This window comes from Molossus molossus, unplaced genomic scaffold (assembly GCF_014108415.1).
Source record: "Molossus molossus isolate mMolMol1 unplaced genomic scaffold, mMolMol1.p scaffold_m16_p_20, whole genome shotgun sequence".
NCBI classification, from domain to species: domain Eukaryota; kingdom Metazoa; phylum Chordata; class Mammalia; order Chiroptera; family Molossidae; genus Molossus; species Molossus molossus.
This window is the reverse complement of record NW_023425356.1, coordinates 39,069,411-39,087,514: the sequence shown is the minus strand read 5'-3', so window position 1 is coordinate 39,087,514 and position 18,104 is coordinate 39,069,411. Positions and strand designations below refer to the sequence as shown.

The following is an 18,104-nucleotide window of genomic DNA, read 5'->3' as shown; positions in this document are numbered from 1 at the left end:
AGTTCTTCCCAACTTTTCCTCCCCGAGCGGGCGCAGGCAGCGGGCAGGTTGCTGCGCTCCTGCTCGCTCTGCTGCCTGCCCCGCCGGCTCAGGTCCTCGGGGAGCGGCAGGCACAAAGTGGCCGCTGGCGGTCCCTCCCTCCCACTCGAGCAATCCTCCCCCGCCCCCTGGCCTCGCCCCCTCACTCCCTCCATCGGGCGGGACACCCTGGGGCTTAGGTGGCTCTCCTTTTCTCCTGCTCCGTGCGCCCCTGCGCCGACTCTTGCGCCCGGATCGCTGCGGAGCCCTCCCTTCCCTTTCGCCTCCTCCGGCTCTTTCCCTTCGCCCCTCCTCCGCCAGCCACTGGAATCAATTCCTTGGGGAATTGGGGCTCCGCCGCGGCGGAAGGACAGCCTTTCCTCGCGGGACTCCAGGGCTCCGACCGGGCCATGTAAGCAGGTAAGCTCCGTCTGGGGCGGGGACGCCGGGCCCGAGGTTGGGGGTCGCCTGCGCGCCCCGGGCGCCTTGCGGATGACTTGGGCAAAAGCTGGCAAAGCCACCTTGGGATCGGCGGCCCGGGACGCGGACAGGGCAGCGGGGGCGCGAGGTGGCCGGGCCGCAGGAGTTTTCTGTCGCAGTGGGAGCCGCCCTCTGTGAGGCGCGCAGCTTGTCTGGGGCGTCAAGGAGGAAGGTGAGAGCTGTCTGGAGAGCTTGTGGTTAAACCCACACCTTCGCCCCCTCCTCCTCATTCCCTTCTGCTTTTTGGGCATGAGAGAGGGCCTCGAAAGGGCCTCTGGAGATACCCAGGAGATGGGGACAGGAGGATGAAAGACAACGACATTGCTGACGCTCCAGCGGAGAGGGGCAGGCTCCCTTCCCGCCTCTGTCCCGCAGGGGAACAGGATCTTGGGAGGGAGAGGAGTTTTTATGCCTTCCCACTAGGCCCCAGCCGTGCCACCAAACTCCGGGGCTTCTTGGCTCCTACTTGGGTGGTCGGGCTGGCTCATAGGGAAAACCTGTGGCCACATAATTTCAGAATAGGTCTCCACCTCAAACTTTCAAATCTCTGTATTAACAACTTCTGAGGATGGTGTTAATATACTCTCTCTGGTTAATATACTCTAAGTCAGGGTTTTGAATACTTGTAAGTGGGGTTTCCACCTTTTTGAAGGAGCAGGGAGGTTGCACTGCCCCTACCTCCGTTTCCCTTTTCCTTCTGTCCTTGTCACCCCCATCCCCAATTTAAGGTTATTGTGGGGTTTTCAGGAACTGGGTGTTTCAGGCTCTTGTGAAGGTGAGGAATCTGTAGACTACAGGCTGCATGTATGGTTACAGGGTTTCCACCAATACTCTGATTTCTTAAAATCCATTAGTTCACTCATTCATTCAGATGACCTAGCACTGAGCTTCTACTCTGTGCTAGGAGCAAGGCCATAAAGGTGCTAAAACAAGATCTCACCGCAGCCTCCTGGAGGAAACCCACAGGCCAGTGCGGAATTACAGTGTTGTGAGAATTGCCAGGGAAAGCTTGGTCCCGGGGGTGAGGTTGCGATTACCTGGAGGAAACAGCTTGTGCAGAGTGAGAGTCATCCAAAGAAAAGGTACGAAAAGGTCATACCTGTCTGGAGGCCAGAGGGTATTTATGGACAGTGTTGCAGGGGCAGCATTTTATTTTATTTATTTTATTTTTTTATCCTCACCCGAGGATATTTTTGCATTTATCTTTAGATAGAGCGGGAAGGAGAGAGGTGGGGAAGAGAGAGAAACCTCAATGTGAGAGAGACACATCGACTGGTTGCCACCCACACGACCCCAACCGGGGCCGGGGACAAACTGCAACCGAGGTACATGCCCTTAGCGGGAACCGAACCCGGGACTCTCTGGACTGCGGGCCCGTTCCAGCCGCTGAGCCAAACCGGCCAGGGCAGGGGCAGCATTTAAAAAAAAAAAATATATATCTATATATAGAGAGATATATTTTATGTATATCTATATTTTATATAGATATATTTTATGTATGTGTATATGAATGTACACACACGCGCACACATATAACAGAAATGAAACTGGAAGCATGTTACCCACTGATGGGATCCAAATATCTTCCAGAGGAGCAGTCTCCTTTTGGACACACCTCCATGCCTGATGCTGTTTCTACTGGGAGCAGCAGTTCTGCGACCATCTAAATTTTAATTGGCGCTAATTGGCCCATGCAGGGTTTCATTCAGAAAGGTATTGATTCCCTTTTAAAGAGCAGCTTGACTGCCATAGGTGATAATGCTGCGGCTGCTGCGGTACAGACTCTTGCATAAAAGTTACCTATCTTTTGGTGATGGGGTTGAAAACCTGTGCCATTGAAATGATAGCCCTAACGCACGGGAGCTGACTGGGTGGCCATGCTGTGCAGACTGAGTTTATGTATGTGTCTCTGTGTCTGTTCGAGTATGCTCTACTTTTCAAAGTCATGATTGCTTCAGCACAGTTGTGAGGACGACTTTTCCTTCCTCGGAAACTTTATAAAAACTTCTACTAGCAGGTTGTTGTAACTTGATGGTCCGGGATTCAGCAGATCCTGCCTGGAAACGTTCCTGCTAGTGCAGTAACATTCTCGGCGTGGTTTGCCTTTCAAGGGTGCCTCTTCACTGGGCTGAGTGGCGTTGTAGTATTATTCATAGTAGCTGAGTCCTGGCTGAGGTGGCAGAGGGCCAGCTTTCAGTGACCTCAGGCCAGTGCATCAGAGTGGAAGAGCACCCTGACTTCCTACAGTTTGGGTATTTATCCAGGCCCCTCCACAAACTCCTTCTCTTATCTCAAGAACAGCCCCTTGATGGGCGCTTTCCTGCGTGAGAGAAGTTCTTTCTTGCTAAATCCGCGTACCTTACCAGCTTCTGCTACTGGCTTAAACACGTAGTTATTAGTAACACTTCAGCTACTCAGGTGTGTGGCAAGGACAGCTGTCATGGGAAGAACAGTTAGACTGTTTTAATGGGGAAGAATGTAGAGAGTTCAGAGAAGCATCAGAATTTTTAGGAGAGTTCTTACTGTCCTGAATGGATGGGCCAGGGCTCGAGAAGGATGGCGATTTTTTTTTTCTTCTAGTGCTTTCTGGCCTTATTAAGGACTTATGTTTTTTGTTCTTAAAATGGGAAGCAAGGGGGGTAGTCCCAGAGACGCGGAAGCGAAGTACAGACTGACAACCCCCTAAATGGGGGTGGGGTGGGGAGAGATAAACCACAGAACTTACATGCATGTATTCATGAACAGTGGACATGGACAACAAACTGGGGAAAGGGCAGGGAGGGAGGGGGAGGGGGGAATCAGTGGGGGAAAAAGGAGAAACATCTGTAACAAAAATTAATTAATTAAAAAAAAAATGGGAAGCCAACATAAGCCCTTTGATTGCACATTGTAGCCGACCTGGGGTTCATATTCTTGTCCTTCTTCACCTCCTATACTGCATTTGAACTTCTTTGCATAGTCACCAAGCACTGTGTATTTTTTGAACTCACTCTAAGCCTCAGAACAGTGCTGTGCACTTTGTTAGAGATAAGGCAGGGGAAAGGAGATAAGATGAAATACTTAATGAGCCAATTAAATAATTGCTGCTTGCGCTGATTAAAAAAGAGAAAGGGAAAACAAACAAGTTTTGGTAAAAAAAAAAAAAAAAAAAAGGAGGTTAAGAGTAACATCTAAAATAAGACTGTGATCCCTCCTTATGACGTAATTTACCTTTCCTCTGTCTGAGCCCCATGGAGGGCTCAGTGAGCGTCCAAGGGGGAGCCACGGGTAGTAGTTCACAATAGAGCTGGGTTTGAATTCCGGTTCTGCCATGTTCTTAGCTGGGTGGTGCTGGATGAACCTCACAGCCCTTCAGAATGTCAAATTCAGTCTCAGTGTCTTCATGTCCATGCTGGGGCCGGTGGTATCTAACTTGGCAGAATAATTATGGAGGATCCAGTGTAATGCTATATGTCCCCCTTCTAACAGCGCCTCACACGGAGTAGGTGCTGGGTCATGGATGGCTATTTATATGTTCGAGGACTTCTCCGTGGCCATGAATGTGCTCTTTGTGTCATTATTTCCCCCCAACAGCTAGCCTGAATTCACATGTGTGCCAACATACACATAAAGCTTTGTCTTTTTTTTTTTTGGTCTATTGGCTCAAAGCAAACGTGTTGGCTGGCAGCTGCCATGTGGCCCCTCCTGTAGGAGGAGGTTGACATTTGCAAGACCAGGCAGAAGGGAAGCTTGAGGAAGGAAAGCCGCTTAGAGAAGGGCTGAGAAAAGGGTCCTTTTTTCCCTTGTGCACTACTTACTGTAACAGGGACCAGGACTAACAGAAGGATCCTGGTATTTCTGATGTTGAAATCCAGTTAATTAAAGAATGCTCGAATACATCTGCCTGCCTTTAGCAAGAAAGGCAAAAGCTTCCCAAAGGAACCAATCCTATTTCCTTCTTTGAAGCCCAAATATAGAGTCAACTTCAACACCTCTCCTGGAATGCCAGCCTCAGGTTGCTTAAGCTTTAATGTTGCCTTTCATCTGAGACGCCTAAAGTATTTGACAAACATTAACTCCTTGATCTTCATATCATCCTCCCAGGAGGAGGGAATGTTAGAAAAAAGAACAATTCCGAAAACATCAGCAGGGCAGGTGTGTAGTAGGAGTTCCTGCAGCAGAGTGGATTGTCATAGCCAAGAACTGGTTAACATGAATGTAGTTTGCATGCAGGCCAGGAGGTCAGAGGAAGAAGAGCAGAGGACAAATGCAGATCTGGCTGGGATTTTGGCAAGGGGAAGGGAGGGGAAATCCACCTTGCCCATGCATTTGCCATACATTGCATGCATGCTGGTTATGAAAATAATCTCTGAATTATTTATAATTCTGAATGAAAGGATATGACGCAGTACTTGTGGATAAGAATTACAGTTGCTGAAGATAAAAGGTAATGGTGACTAGAAGTACCTTTTTGTGGCAGAGGGGTGGCTCTGTGGCTAAGTTGGATTATAAATGGCATATTAACATTGTTTTAATTTCCTTTCCTTTTTTCCTGTTGGTTCTATATTCCTTGGCTCGGTTTAGTCTTGTTCTCCCGTCTAGCTTTTGTTTGGCTTGCTGCGTGGTCCTCCCTATCGGAAAAAACATATTGTGGCCATTCTTAGATCAATCTTGTGTGTAAAAATTTGATACGTGGCTGATTTAGCTCAGTTCCTTAGGGGACTAAATTAGGCTTATAATTGGCTTGACCCAGAGGCCTATTGCATATCCTGTAACTCTAGGCGGCCATTCCATAAATGCCTGATGTTGGTGAACAGGAAGGTGTGTGGGGAGAAAGGGGTCCACTAATGCTATGGCATCCTCAGAAGCAGAATATCCTCTTCACAGGTGTGATGCTTGAGATGTTTAGTAGTGAACTATATTCCTAAATTAGGAGGCTTTCCTGGCCAGGCCACTGGCTTGATCTCATTTGCCTCACAAGTTTTTTAGCTCCCAGGGGGAAAAAAAATCACTCATTGTTAAAAATTAGCAAAAGTTCCTAATGCTTCTTTTTGCACAAAACGTGTCCTTTACTAACATTTAATTTCCTCAAGTCTTTGGAAATCCATCTTCTGGGAGTTCTTTCTTTCACACTTCGTTCCCCTCAAGTAATTGGGGCATTAGCTAAGGCCACAGATCTCAAAGGCCAGTGAGCACCAGAATCACCTGGAGGGCTTGTTAAAGGGCCGTTCCCCACCCCCACGCCAGCTTCTGATCCTGTAGGTCTGGGGTAGGGCCCCAGAATTTGGAACTCGGTGGTCCTAATACTGCTGGTCCTTGACCCGCTGCACTTGGAGAATCCTGGTGCTAAGGACTCTCTTTGGTCCATCCACCCCTGGCCCGGGCTTGGTAGTATGGTAGTCACTTTGTTTTTCATGCATGGGTTTGATTCTGTTCCTGGTTGTTTTAGAGCCCTGGAGAGGCTGGGAGTCACTTAATGGGCACTTATCCCTACTCGGCCCATGGAGAGCCTGAATTAGATGTTTCCATTTTAGTGGAACTGCATGGCTGTCATCTGCAATCCAGACCCCTCTGCCTGGTTCCAGTTTGGTGTCTCTGGTACTTCCATCCGCCTGGGTATCCGATTTACATGCCGAATTCCGCCTGCCTCAGATCAAACGCACCAGTTCATGGCCACGAAGCCTGCTGCTTCGCCTTCTGAGCTAGCTGCTGAAGCCAGGCACCCGGGATTCCCTTCATGCCGCCCTTTCTTTGCACCCCCAACCTGTACCCTCAAACACCAGTAACAGACCCTTAGATCCTTGGAGTTTTTGTCTCTAAAATACCTTTCGTTTGCTCCCATCCCTCCACCCCCACTGCCTCTTGGGATGGTTCCAAGAGTTTCAAAGGCTTTGTTTCCTATCTTCTTCATCAACTCTTTTTCAAAGAGTTTTTAAAAAAACACAGATCTGTTTTTTACATGATTTAAATTCTTCATTTGCTTCTCATTACCTGTATGATGAGGCTTCTTTACCCCTGAGTACCTTCCCATTCTCATCTGCTTCTCCCCCGCCCCCAACACTTGGTGGTGTTTAATTCCCCTCCCCTTTGTTACATACATTCCGACCGACCGACCCAGAGTGCCCGCTCCCCCTTGCTGCCCATTCCGATAAAGTACACTTTCCCTGACACCCCTTCCTACCGCCAGTTAGAATTCCTTTCTTGATAGTCCCATAACATTTTGCGCTTACCTGTATTGGTAAGTTTTATCTTGCCACCGTTATATGTCTGCCTCCCTGTCTGCTAAGTTATAAGCGTCTCCCTACAGTGTTCACATTTCACGTGGTTCAGAATCAGAATCCCCACCCTAGGTGGATGGAGGCTAGATAGCAGTAGCCATGTCTTCAGGTTATTGGCGCTCACTCTGTCCCCCTGTTCCCAGCACTTCAGATGATTTTATTAAATCCTTCAACAATCCTGCGAAGCAGGTACTATTATTATCGCTGTCTCGCAGAAAATGAAATGGAGTTCATTGTTTTTTTTTTAAGTGTTTATTGGTCAACGAATGACTTCATTTCTGAAATGCTGCCGTGGGGGTCTAGAGCCCAGCCTGGCTGGCATTTCTCATCGATTCTACGATAGGAAGTGCAGTGCGCTCTGAAATTGCGTCATGTTAATGGCTATGTGTGATTTTTATTTATTTATTTTTCGTAATTTTTATTTTTTTGATTTATTTATTTTTGTGGCTAATCCTTACCTGAGGATATTTTGTTTTTCATTATGTTTTAGACAGAGTGGAAGAGAGGGTGGGGAGGGGGAGAGAAACAGAGAGAGAGAGAGAGAGAGAGAAGCATTGATGTGAGAGAGAAACATCAATTGGTTGCCTCCTGCACGACCCCAACTGGGACCAGGGATCAAACCTGCAACCCGCGTACACGCCCATGACTGGGGATCAAACCCAAGATCCTTCGGTCCGCGGGCCGATGCCCTAACCCCTGAGCCAAACCGGTCAGGGCATGACTATATGTAATGTTTAAAACAAACAGATATCGTTGCTGTTTATTGTACACATCTTACTTGTTCCCTTGAGGAGATGAATCACATCCCTAGACGGATACTCTGGTTCTTAATGTGGTTTTGCTTCACTTGGACACTTCCAAAGACATGGTAATTTCTTCCCTGAGTTTTCAGACCTAGGAAAGCTCACAGATCAAGGGAGTGTAACTATCACAGAAGAGTTAATAAGTAGGAACATTTAGGGTTGAGGCAGGAAACAAAATTGTCTTGGCAGGTTGGGATATATTAGAACATGCTTAATTTCTTGTCTGTACATTATTATATCTTATATTAAAGAGGAAAAGGCAGAAATGCTCAGTATTCAAAGTCCGAGTTACCAGTTTTTAAATGAGAGAGGGAGACGCCCCTTTATGACACTGTCCCGCAGACGCGCCAGCCTGCCCGTCACCATCTCGACCTGTAATAAGCAGCACTGATATCATTGATGTTACCCCCCAGCTCACAGACGGGCTCGCTCCAGTTTTTCAGTCTTAAGTAAAAGGGACAAAGGCAGATTTCCCGGTCCTGGGAGTGAATGTGGTATGAATTACGTCTGTACATTGTACACACTTCAGCTTGGTATGTAAGCTTCTCCCCATATAATCCCCAGACGGTCCTTCCTCTGATTTCTTCGGATTTATGTCCCACTATTCCCCGGGGTTCTTCCAAGCTGCAGCTGTTTCCCGAACAGACCCAGTCATTTTCCACCTCTGCTCATGCTCTTTCCTCTCCCAGGGACCTAACAATCATGTCGCCTGTCAAAGTGTCCCTGGAGGCCCACTTTGAACGCTGCTCCTCTGGGTGCCTCCCTGACCTTGCTCCCTGGTCAGGCCCTTCTGCCGCTTTGCTCTTGGCCTTGACCTCTTCGTGCGCCGCGTCCTGGTTCCCCTGCCCCATGCCTCTCGCTGGCCTTCAGCCCCCCGGGAGGGGTCACCTGCCTCCCTCCTCTGTGCATCTCTCTCAGCGCCCTGCAGACTGTCACTTTTCTGCTGCTGGTCACCCGGAACTGTTCACTCACGTCTGTCTCCTCCTTGCCCTAGGAATGCCCTCCGAGGCCGAGGCTGCCTCCTCTCCCTCTATTATGGCAGTCAGCGAAGACAGTGACCTCAGCATCTTTGTGCCACCTGTCCCACTGTTCTCTCCGGCCCCCGGCTCCCATCGCAGAGACCAGACCACCCCTACGCTCCAGACACTTGCTTTAAACAGTCTGATATTTCCACTCTCCCGCTGGAAATCTTCCTGCCACTTGATCCTGTTGAGAGACACATACGTCTGTAGTACAAGTTAGAAGGAAATGAGGACAAACAGATACAGGGGGTAGGGGTGGAGGAGGTGAGGATGGAGACGTATTTATTTTCTAAGCTGGGCGGTGGGGACATGTGTGCTTACTGTGTTCTCCCATAGGTCTGTCATGGGTCGAAGGTACTTAATTTTGGAAACACCCCATGTTGCTCATGATAAATGTGGACGCTCCAGCGGAGGGTTCAGGCTCTGCGTGCACAGCCCTTGTTCCCCCTGAATCTGACTACAAGCCTCTCTGCTCCCCATCACCCTGCTCCAAGCAGTTCTCACGGTGGAAGTCTGTGGTTTTAACTCATGCTGTTACTGTTCCTTTCCCCCTGAATTCCCTTTCTCATCTGCTCACATGATAATCTCCTTTTCTGTTCTTCGGTGTCTGGTATGATTCTACATCTTCTTAGACGTTTTGTCTGACGTTCCCTTTTGTCCTCAGGGAGCGTTCATTGTCCCCTGATCCGTTGTTGGATTGGTACTCAACATTCTTGACTGTGATATACGTCACATTGTGTTATTGTTGTTTGTTCATCTGTCTTCTTAAAGTGGTAAGCTCTTCCAGGATGTGTTTTGTGATTTATTTACCCGTGAGTTCTTGGTACCCGCTGCCAAGTAGATGTTCAGTGAGTGGGGAATTGTTGAGTAGCAGATGTAAGATCAACATCTTTAATTCAAGTAAGTTAAACATTTTAATTATTGATTGATTTTAGAGGCGGGGAAGAGAGAGGGAGAGAGACTTCAATTTGTTGTTCGACTTATTTGTGTATTCATTGGTTGATTCTTGTATGTGTCCTGACTGGGAATCGAACACACAACTTTGGCATATTGGGATGACATTCTAACCAACTGAGCTACCCGGCCAGGGCACTAATAATTTTTTAAAGTGTGCCTAAAAAAATAAAATAAAATAAAAAAAAGAAAACTAGTGTGTTTAGAATCTTCAAAGAGATAAATGATGAAATAGCATACTCAAAAGGACAACAGGTTATTACCTTGGAAAAGGCATATATAAAAAAAAGAAACAAAAATTATTGAAAAAAATAAAATAAAGTGTGCCTAAAAAACTGTAGATTGAAGGGACTATCTCTTGGACTCCACATCTGAAATGTAAACTGTACATGGAATGGATTTATGCATAGATTTTTCTAATTCAAGCCCATGATTTGTTTCAGAAATGATTTCTTCTGCTTTTCCCCTTTACCTGATAGTGGTGGCAGTGGCTTGGTGTTTGGGGTGTGTTTTGTTCTTTCTGGCCTCCTCCCCCCACTCCCATCATCATGAAGTGTGTTGACGATTTCTGGAGTGCTGTCCGAGGTGTGTGTGATTCCAGGTGTGGAAGTAGATCTGGGCTGTGAAGCGGTGCCACTTGTCATAAGGGTGACTTCTGCCGTCAACACTGCTCACTCTGGGGTAGAGAAGCAACACATCCATTTAGCTGAGAGGCTGCCGAGTTTGTGGCAGGTGTGTCCCACTACAGAGCTGTAATAACCGTAATGAAGGAGGATGCTGCTGTATTAGGCTTATGAAGAGTGTACTAGTCTGTTACCAGGGTCAGTGGTGACAGCTCAAGCCAGCAATTAGGTTTCATTAAAGACTCCAGCAGGCAATTAGCGTTCGCTTCTGCCAGTGAAATCCGATGATCTGTATATTACGTGTATTCTTTTTCATTATGCATTTTGTAAAATGTGCTGTAGATGATGAAGGCACATGTTTTTTAGGCATACCCAAGTCTCCAAATTAGCATTTGAAAAAGGGGGCTGACTTTTAGAGTCCCTGTGTTTAAATCTGTGGGTTCTACTAACTGACATTCTGGGTGATTGTGCCGTTTAACAATCTGTACATGTTCAAAAGAGCACATCAATTCTTTTATTCAAAAGTAAGAATGTGTTATAGAATATTACGTAATTATGAGATTTACGAGGGGGCAAAAAGTGGGACTGATGCGAAAAGAATTAAAACTCCAAAATAATGAAATGACACCTACCAGTCTTAATTATAGTCTTTAGAAATTATTGTTTACTTAAGAGGCATCTAAAAATAAAGGCTGGAAAGGATGATTTGTGCTGTGCTTCTGCGGAGCAGCTGCTTTGCTTGTTTTCAAAACGAGGCTTAGTTTCCAAGTGCCAGGTTAGATACAAGAGTGTATTCCATGTCCCTTCATCCTTATGAATGTGTTTAGGTCTTTTATTTATTTAATACTTTATTATTATTATTTTTCTCTCTTTTTTTTCCCTCTATTATTTTTGTTACAGATGTTTCTCCTACCCCCTCCCAAACACCTTCCTCCCTATCCCCCCCAAGCATTGTTGTCTGTGTCCATTGGTTACATATACGTGCATATAAGTTCTTTGGTTGATCTCATCACTCCCCCTCAGCCCTCCTCCTCGGAAGTTTGTCAGTCTGAACCGTGCTCCTTCCTATGAATTTATTATTATTTTTTATTACAGATGTCCCTCCTTTTTCCCCCTTTGACACCCTCCTCCCTGCCCCTCCCCCCACCTTCACGGTAGTGTTGTTGTCTGTATCCATTGGTTATGGTGGTTAGGTATTTTAGCTTTCCCTGTGAATATGGAGTGATGGTTACACTTACTAAGTTAGGTAAAGAAATTTCCTCCCTCCTTCTCTCTTCCCTCCTGCAGTCCTTTCTCCTCCCTTCTTCCCTCCCTTTCTAATAACGTCTCTCCGTTTGGAGGATTCCGATAGGGGATCACTGTATGTGGATTCACAATCGGGGATAAAAGGAGAAAGGCGCAGAGCACAGTACCCCAGGCCAGGCACTCGGTGCAGAGGTGTCTGTTTCAATGGGATAATTAGGGCTGTCTCGTTGGCATTTGATTTTCAACTTGCGTTGTTACTTTTCTCCTTCGTAGACTTACAACACTACTGAGCATAGCAGTTTCCAGTCTGTGTATGTGAGCGTATTAAAGATTCCAAGGAAGCTTGCAGCGAACCATAGCCTGTCAAAACCGAATTCACTACTGTAAGGACTTATTGTTCTTTTTATTTGATTTTATGAAACACATATAACCTCAAGGGACACTAGAAGTATATAGAATACTTTCTAGAAAAAGCTCAGTTTAGAAGATTCCTGTATTAGAGACTTTAAACATTTCGAGTCTTCATTACCAGACTAACTTAAAAAAAAAAATTTATTGGAGTTTTTTGGGGGACGGGGCGTAACACAGAACAAGAGCAAGTTTAAAATATCAGGAATTTATTCACAAAACCAATTTTCAGGGAATATTTTGGGGACAGGAAACCCTTAGTCTAACTTCATGTATTTGTAGTACAGTGAAGAATAACGTACAGATTAAGTTTGAGGTACTACAGACCCAGATATATTCAGTAGCCTGTTTGATTGAGGCCGGAGGGCATGGTTCATATCTACACGACTGGAAAACCTTGCTTCTCCAAATTCTGGCCATCAGCCCTCCTCCCCCCTTGCCGATAATACTGCCAAGAAGGAAGCATGCAGGGCAGGGAGGTATAAATCACGGAGGGCTTTAGAAATGCCATTGCAATTATTTTTTAAATAGCTGCCACTGTGTACATTGTTTTGTGTAACTGGGCATTTAACAAAGGCATTGTGGCTGCAACACGAACAGTTTTTCTCCAGCCTCTTTATTTTCCGAAGCTAATTTGCTCAGTATTTCCTTCATCAATTTTTCCCACTCCCATTTCTGACCTTTGACAGAGCAGAGCTCCGTGTCTGGGAACCTCAACAGCCTTTGCACTCATAGCAGCCTTTTGAAAGAGATGTTATTTTTATCTCTTGCGTATCCTTGAGAAATATAAATGTTAAAAGTGGTTATTTGTTGAAGTCTCCCAGGTAGTAATGGAAGAAGAGGGATTTGAACCCGTTCTCTCTGACCCCACAGCTCAAGTTCTTTTAAAAAAGAAATATTTTTTTCTTTATTGATTTTAGAGAGAGGAAGGGAGAGAGAGAAATGGAAACATCGATTGGCCGCCTCCTGCATACCCCCCACTGGGGATCTGGCCCACAACCTGGGCATGTGTCCTGACTGGGAATTGAACTGGCGACTTCTTGGTACATGGGTCGACACTCAACCTCTGAGCCACACTAGCCAGGCACAGCTCAAGTTCTTAACCGTGACACTCAGCCCAGAAGTCTATGCAAGCTTCTTTTTAAAAAAAATTTTTTTATCTTCACCCGAGGATATTTTTGCATTTATCTTCAGATAGAGCAGGAGGGAGAGAGTGGGGAAGAGAGAGAGAGAAACATCGATGTGAGAGACACACATCGAGTGGTTGCCACCTACAAAACCCCAACCGAGGCCCAGGACAAACTGCAACCGAGGTACGTGCCCTTAATGGGAACCGAACCTGGGACTCTCCGGTCCATGGGCCGACGCTCTAACCGCTGAGCCAAACCGGTCAGGGCTGTGCAAGCTTCTTTTAATTTTATCTTTTCTTTTATGCAACCATCAGTTGAGGTTCCGTGGTCAAAATCTTTTGAAGAATAAACTAATAATATACCTGCTGGTCCCATGTGACCATTCAGTATTTGAAATGTGACTAGTTCGAGTTGAGACATGCTGTATTAAACACACGCCAGACTTTGCAGACTTAGTACAAAAAAAGAAGGTAACATACCTCATTGTAACTGTTTAAATTGATTATATGTTGAGATAATGTTTTGGATATATTAAGTTAAACAAAGTCTGTTATTAAAATTAACTTTTCTGATTCTGTTTTGATTTTTCAGTGTGGTTCTTGGAAAATTTAGAATTACCGATGTGGCTTGCGTTTGTGAACCGCATTATATATTTTTTGGATAGCACTGTTGTAGATGGTTTTCAGACCATTCCTGGGAGCTCTCGTTCGTGTGTGATGCCTCGTAGGACTGGGGAACAGGGGTAGAGAGAGAAATTAGAAATTGTTATTGGTGATGGTAAGCAGCAAGCTTGATGACACCTTAGGTGACCAGCAGACAGAGACTAATATTATTAGTGGGCATGTAGTTACCACTTACCGTGTGCAAGTACTTTGTCAAGCACTTTAAGTGGATTATCTTTTTGATCCTTGCAACAACCCTGTGAAGTAAGCACTCTTCAAGGCTTACTTTATGGATGAGAAAATGAGGGCTTAGGGAGGCTGAGGCAGACAACATCTTAGGACTAGTAAATACTGGTTTACTATGTAACACCATTGGCATGCAAATACTAGTCAGTGATGGAGCTGAGACTCAGATCTGGGTGTGGATTCAGAGCCTGTGCTTGGAACCACTGCATCACTGCCTCTCAAAGGTGAAAGAGAAAACACTACCTGGAACCGATCAGCAGCAGTTTTTATTCATTCATTGTCTGAATAGGGTGTGCATGCTTCTCTCTAGCACTGGCTGGTATTACCTTTGAATTAGGGAATATAGTACAGTAACTGATGTTCCTGAGAATGATCTCAAGTTATCAAAAAATGATGAAATTGCAGTTCCACAGATGATGTATTACAGAATTGTACACTTGAAACTTACATAATTATTGACCAATAAGTTTAATTTAAAAAAACATTGATTGTATATGAGAAGAGAAAAAAAACCAACAATGAAATTATGCTTGATATACTTCATTTAGTAATTCAAGGTTGCCTAAATTAGGCAGATATTTACCACACATTGATTTTCAAGAGACCGTAAGCACACTTCTGGTTGATTTTTAACAGAGATCTTGATGTATTTATAGCAAGATCAGATTTTGTTAAAGCATCAGACCCTTCTCTCTCAATATACTCAACAATACTTTAAAAAAATTGGTAAAAGTCTATCCACAAATTGAATCTAGCTATTTAAACATTTTTTTCATATTTTTTAGCCTTTGTTCTTCTGTAGACACATTTTCGTAATTGTGGTTTTATATACTTCACATATATGCATGCTTTTCATACTTAATGTCCTTATAATTAATATTTTCATATATCTGCATATAATTGATATTGTATAAATCTTTGTTATTTTTTTATTATTAAAAACACATACCTTTGCATTTCTTGCTATCCCATGGAAGATGATAATGAGAATCTTCACATTACTAGTTGTTGATTTTATTTTAGGATAAGTTTCCATGAGTGAGGTTGCTTGTTATGATGAATATTTTTATGATTCTTGAATAATACAAACACAATGGAATTTTAAGCACAGGTCATAAAGTTAAATTCAAAGGTAACACAACTTTATTTTCAGATAGCCGATATTCTGTCAGATCTTGCTTTGATGACTAGGAACTCGATTATCCCAGCAAATCACTCTGGCTTTTGTTTTTTGTTTCTTTTACAGTTCCTCCCAGTGTGGTTTGCCAGAAGAATTAATGAGCCCTAAATTCATACATTCAGAGGCCGAATACTGACACACGCGATTCACTTTTGGCGTAAGTGTTGGTTAACCCTTACATCATTTGGAGCAGAAAAAAAAAATGTGTTAGATAGAATTATTTCTATTATGAATATGATATGTATAGAATTATTGAAAAATACATTTTTAAAAAGGTAGCATTTAAGTTGGAATGAAAGATACATCTGAGTAATTCATTGACAAAAAGAAATAATTAGAAACTATCACATCGTTCTAAGTTAATTTCTGGTGCTTGTTTGTTTGCCTCATTTTATAGAGATGTCATTGGTGTCTGCACAGTATTCTGCTTGGTCACAGTATGTTTTCTTCATCAGCTAACTTGTTGCATTTTGATGATGATTGTGTTAGTCTTTGCTTTGATAACAAAAAGGTTTCCAACATCTTAGTGCAGTGGTTATCAACTTTCCTAATGCCGTGACCCTTTAATACAATTCCTTATGTTGTGGTGACCCCCCAACCATAAAATTATTATCGTTGCTACTTCATAACTGTAATTTTGCTACTGTTATGAGTCGCCATTGGAAATATGTGTTTTCCAATGGTCTTAGGCGTCCTCTGTGAAAAGGTCATTCGACCCCCAGGTTGAGAACCACTTACAATAACGAACAGTTACTCTTTGTGTGTGTTGTGGGACTTCTGTGGATGTGTTGTGGCTCTTGGTGGCTCGACTGGACTCTGTTTAGCTCCACATGTCTTCTTATTTGGGAACCTAGGCTGAAGGGCAGCCCCTACCTGGGTCTTGATGTTCTGGTGGCTGAGGGCAGGATATAGTGAGAAACATACAGTCTTATTTATTTGATTCTATTTTTTAATTTTTATTTATTTTATGTTAATCGTCACCTGAGGATATTTTCCCATTAAGTTTTAGATGCAGTGGAAGAGGGGGGAGAGAAACATGAATGTGAGAGAGACACCTCAGTTGGTTGTCTCCCACACAACCCCAACAGGGGCTGGGGATCAAACCTGCAGCCCAGGTATGTGCCTTTGACTGGGAGTTGAACCCGAGACCCTTTGGTGTGCAGGCCGATGCTCTAACTGCTGAGCCAACCAGTCAGGGCTGCATTCTCATTTAAGGCTGCTTCTTGGAGACGGCAAACATGCAGTCTGCTCACATCTCATTGGCCAAGGTGCATCACCTGGCCACGCCCCAAATCAGAGTTGGGGACCTGCACTCACCCCACAGGATTTCCAGGCCAGTCACGGACTCGGATGGGATGTATGACAGGAAGGGAATAAAGGGCTGGGATAATCCCATCTTTTATACTATCATTGACTTAACTATTCCCCTATGGCTTGGTATTTGGTTTGTTTCTAATTTTAACACTTATAAATAGCATTGCTCTAAATGTTGTTGAACAAATTACATGTATTTACTTGGAGAGTATTTCTGGGGATAATGGTTTCCAAAGTTGGCTTTCTGGGTCAAAGGGCATGAGTTGTTGGTGGATCTAATTACATATGGCCAGATTGCTCCCTCCAAAGACTATCAGTTTATAGCACCATCATCAATATTTAAGTATGCAGCCTTCCTCCTGTCCTGCTGCTGGGTTCGCAGCTTTCATTTTGTTAGTTTCAGCATTGTTTACAGCTTCATTTTTGTAATTATAGTAATGATGGTATTTTAAAATAAAAAGTTAGAACAAATTCTATTGTTATTCATCTATTAGTGAATAAAACAAGGGCCACCTATAATTTTCTTTTGTTGTTTCTCAAAGTCATTGTAAAATTACTCATTTTTATCCTGTTTTCTCAGATCCATATTTTTCTCAGTAGGCTGTTTCCTAAGTACATCTTTATCCTGCCTTTAAAATAAAACAGTGAAAAAAGTAAAAACACAACACCGACTTGGTTTGAGGTTTTAACTTTTATCTGAATCAAATCATGGTAATTACTACTATCCACCTGGGTGAGTGGCTGAACTTACTCCGACTGCTGAATTTTATTGCATATTTTCAAGTCTTAGGAGAGGGGATTTATTTATTGTCCTCTTGCCTAACATGGGATGTCTCTAATTCCATGGTTTTCAGATTCACCTATTGCTGTTTGGTTTATATAGCAGAAAATACTGTACCAGTCTTTCCTACAGTTTTCCCCCTCAAACTGTAAATGAAAACTTTTTATTACCAACTGTATCCTCTCACTCGGTTTACTTTACAAAGTGTCACATTGTCGGCTGCCACATTGCTCTTTGGCTGCTGCTTAGAAATCGTGGCATCTAGACATTCCCACAAGTATCCTTAGTTCTGTTTCCTCACGTGAGGTTTTGAGATTTCATAGCAAAGGCAGAAACACTTGCAGAAGGAGATAAGAGAGATCTTCAGGCCCTGCAGGCAGAATCGGCTGTGTGTGTGTGTGTGTGTGTGTGTGTGTGTGTGTGTGTGTGTACTGGGATGGGAAGCGGTTCTGGCCTTTGGGAATGACTGTTGGATTTTGCAACTGCCATTGGAGTGCAAATGCCTCCTACCTCATTTAGCGGAGGAATGTCAAAAATCCTTGGTACTGAGAAATCCACTCTGTGTTTTGAGAAACAGACTGGTGAAGCTTGTAAGAAATATTACAGCTCGGCGGGAAGCAAGTCCAAGTGTGTGAGAAGCAAGTTGATGCGTGAACCAGACATTAGTGTGTGAACCCGAGTTTATTTGAACAGCAGTTGCTGATTGCAGAATGTTAAAAAGTGTATTCAGAGTACTATATAGTGTTGATGAATTATGAATTTGGATAGATTTGCCCTGAAAGTCTTGAGATTTTTGCTCCTGGCATGGTTTCTTATTTCAATTTAACTTCATTTTGTGTAAGTCTTCTTAGACTTTGTTGCAGATTTCTTTTGGATGAAGAAGACCCATTGTTTATGGTGTTTTATAATAGGGAAATTTTAGGAAAACTGGATTCTGAGGCATAGTGAGAATGAGGATGCTTTATGTTAATATAGAAGAAA

At 44.0% G+C, this 18,104-nt stretch overlaps 1 protein-coding gene across 1 annotated transcript in view; it reads left to right on the top strand.

The window, feature by feature from the left end:
- The first annotated feature begins 232 nt into the window (after nt 1-232).
- PTPN14 (protein tyrosine phosphatase non-receptor type 14) overlaps nt 233-18,104 on the top strand; it is a 163,618-nt gene continuing 145,746 nt past the window's right edge. Inside the window, exons 1-2 of the mRNA XM_036272478.1 lie at nt 233-438; nt 15,095-15,185. The gene's annotated coding sequence lies outside the window, so the exon portion shown is untranslated. The remainder of the gene's footprint in view (nt 439-15,094; nt 15,186-18,104) is intronic.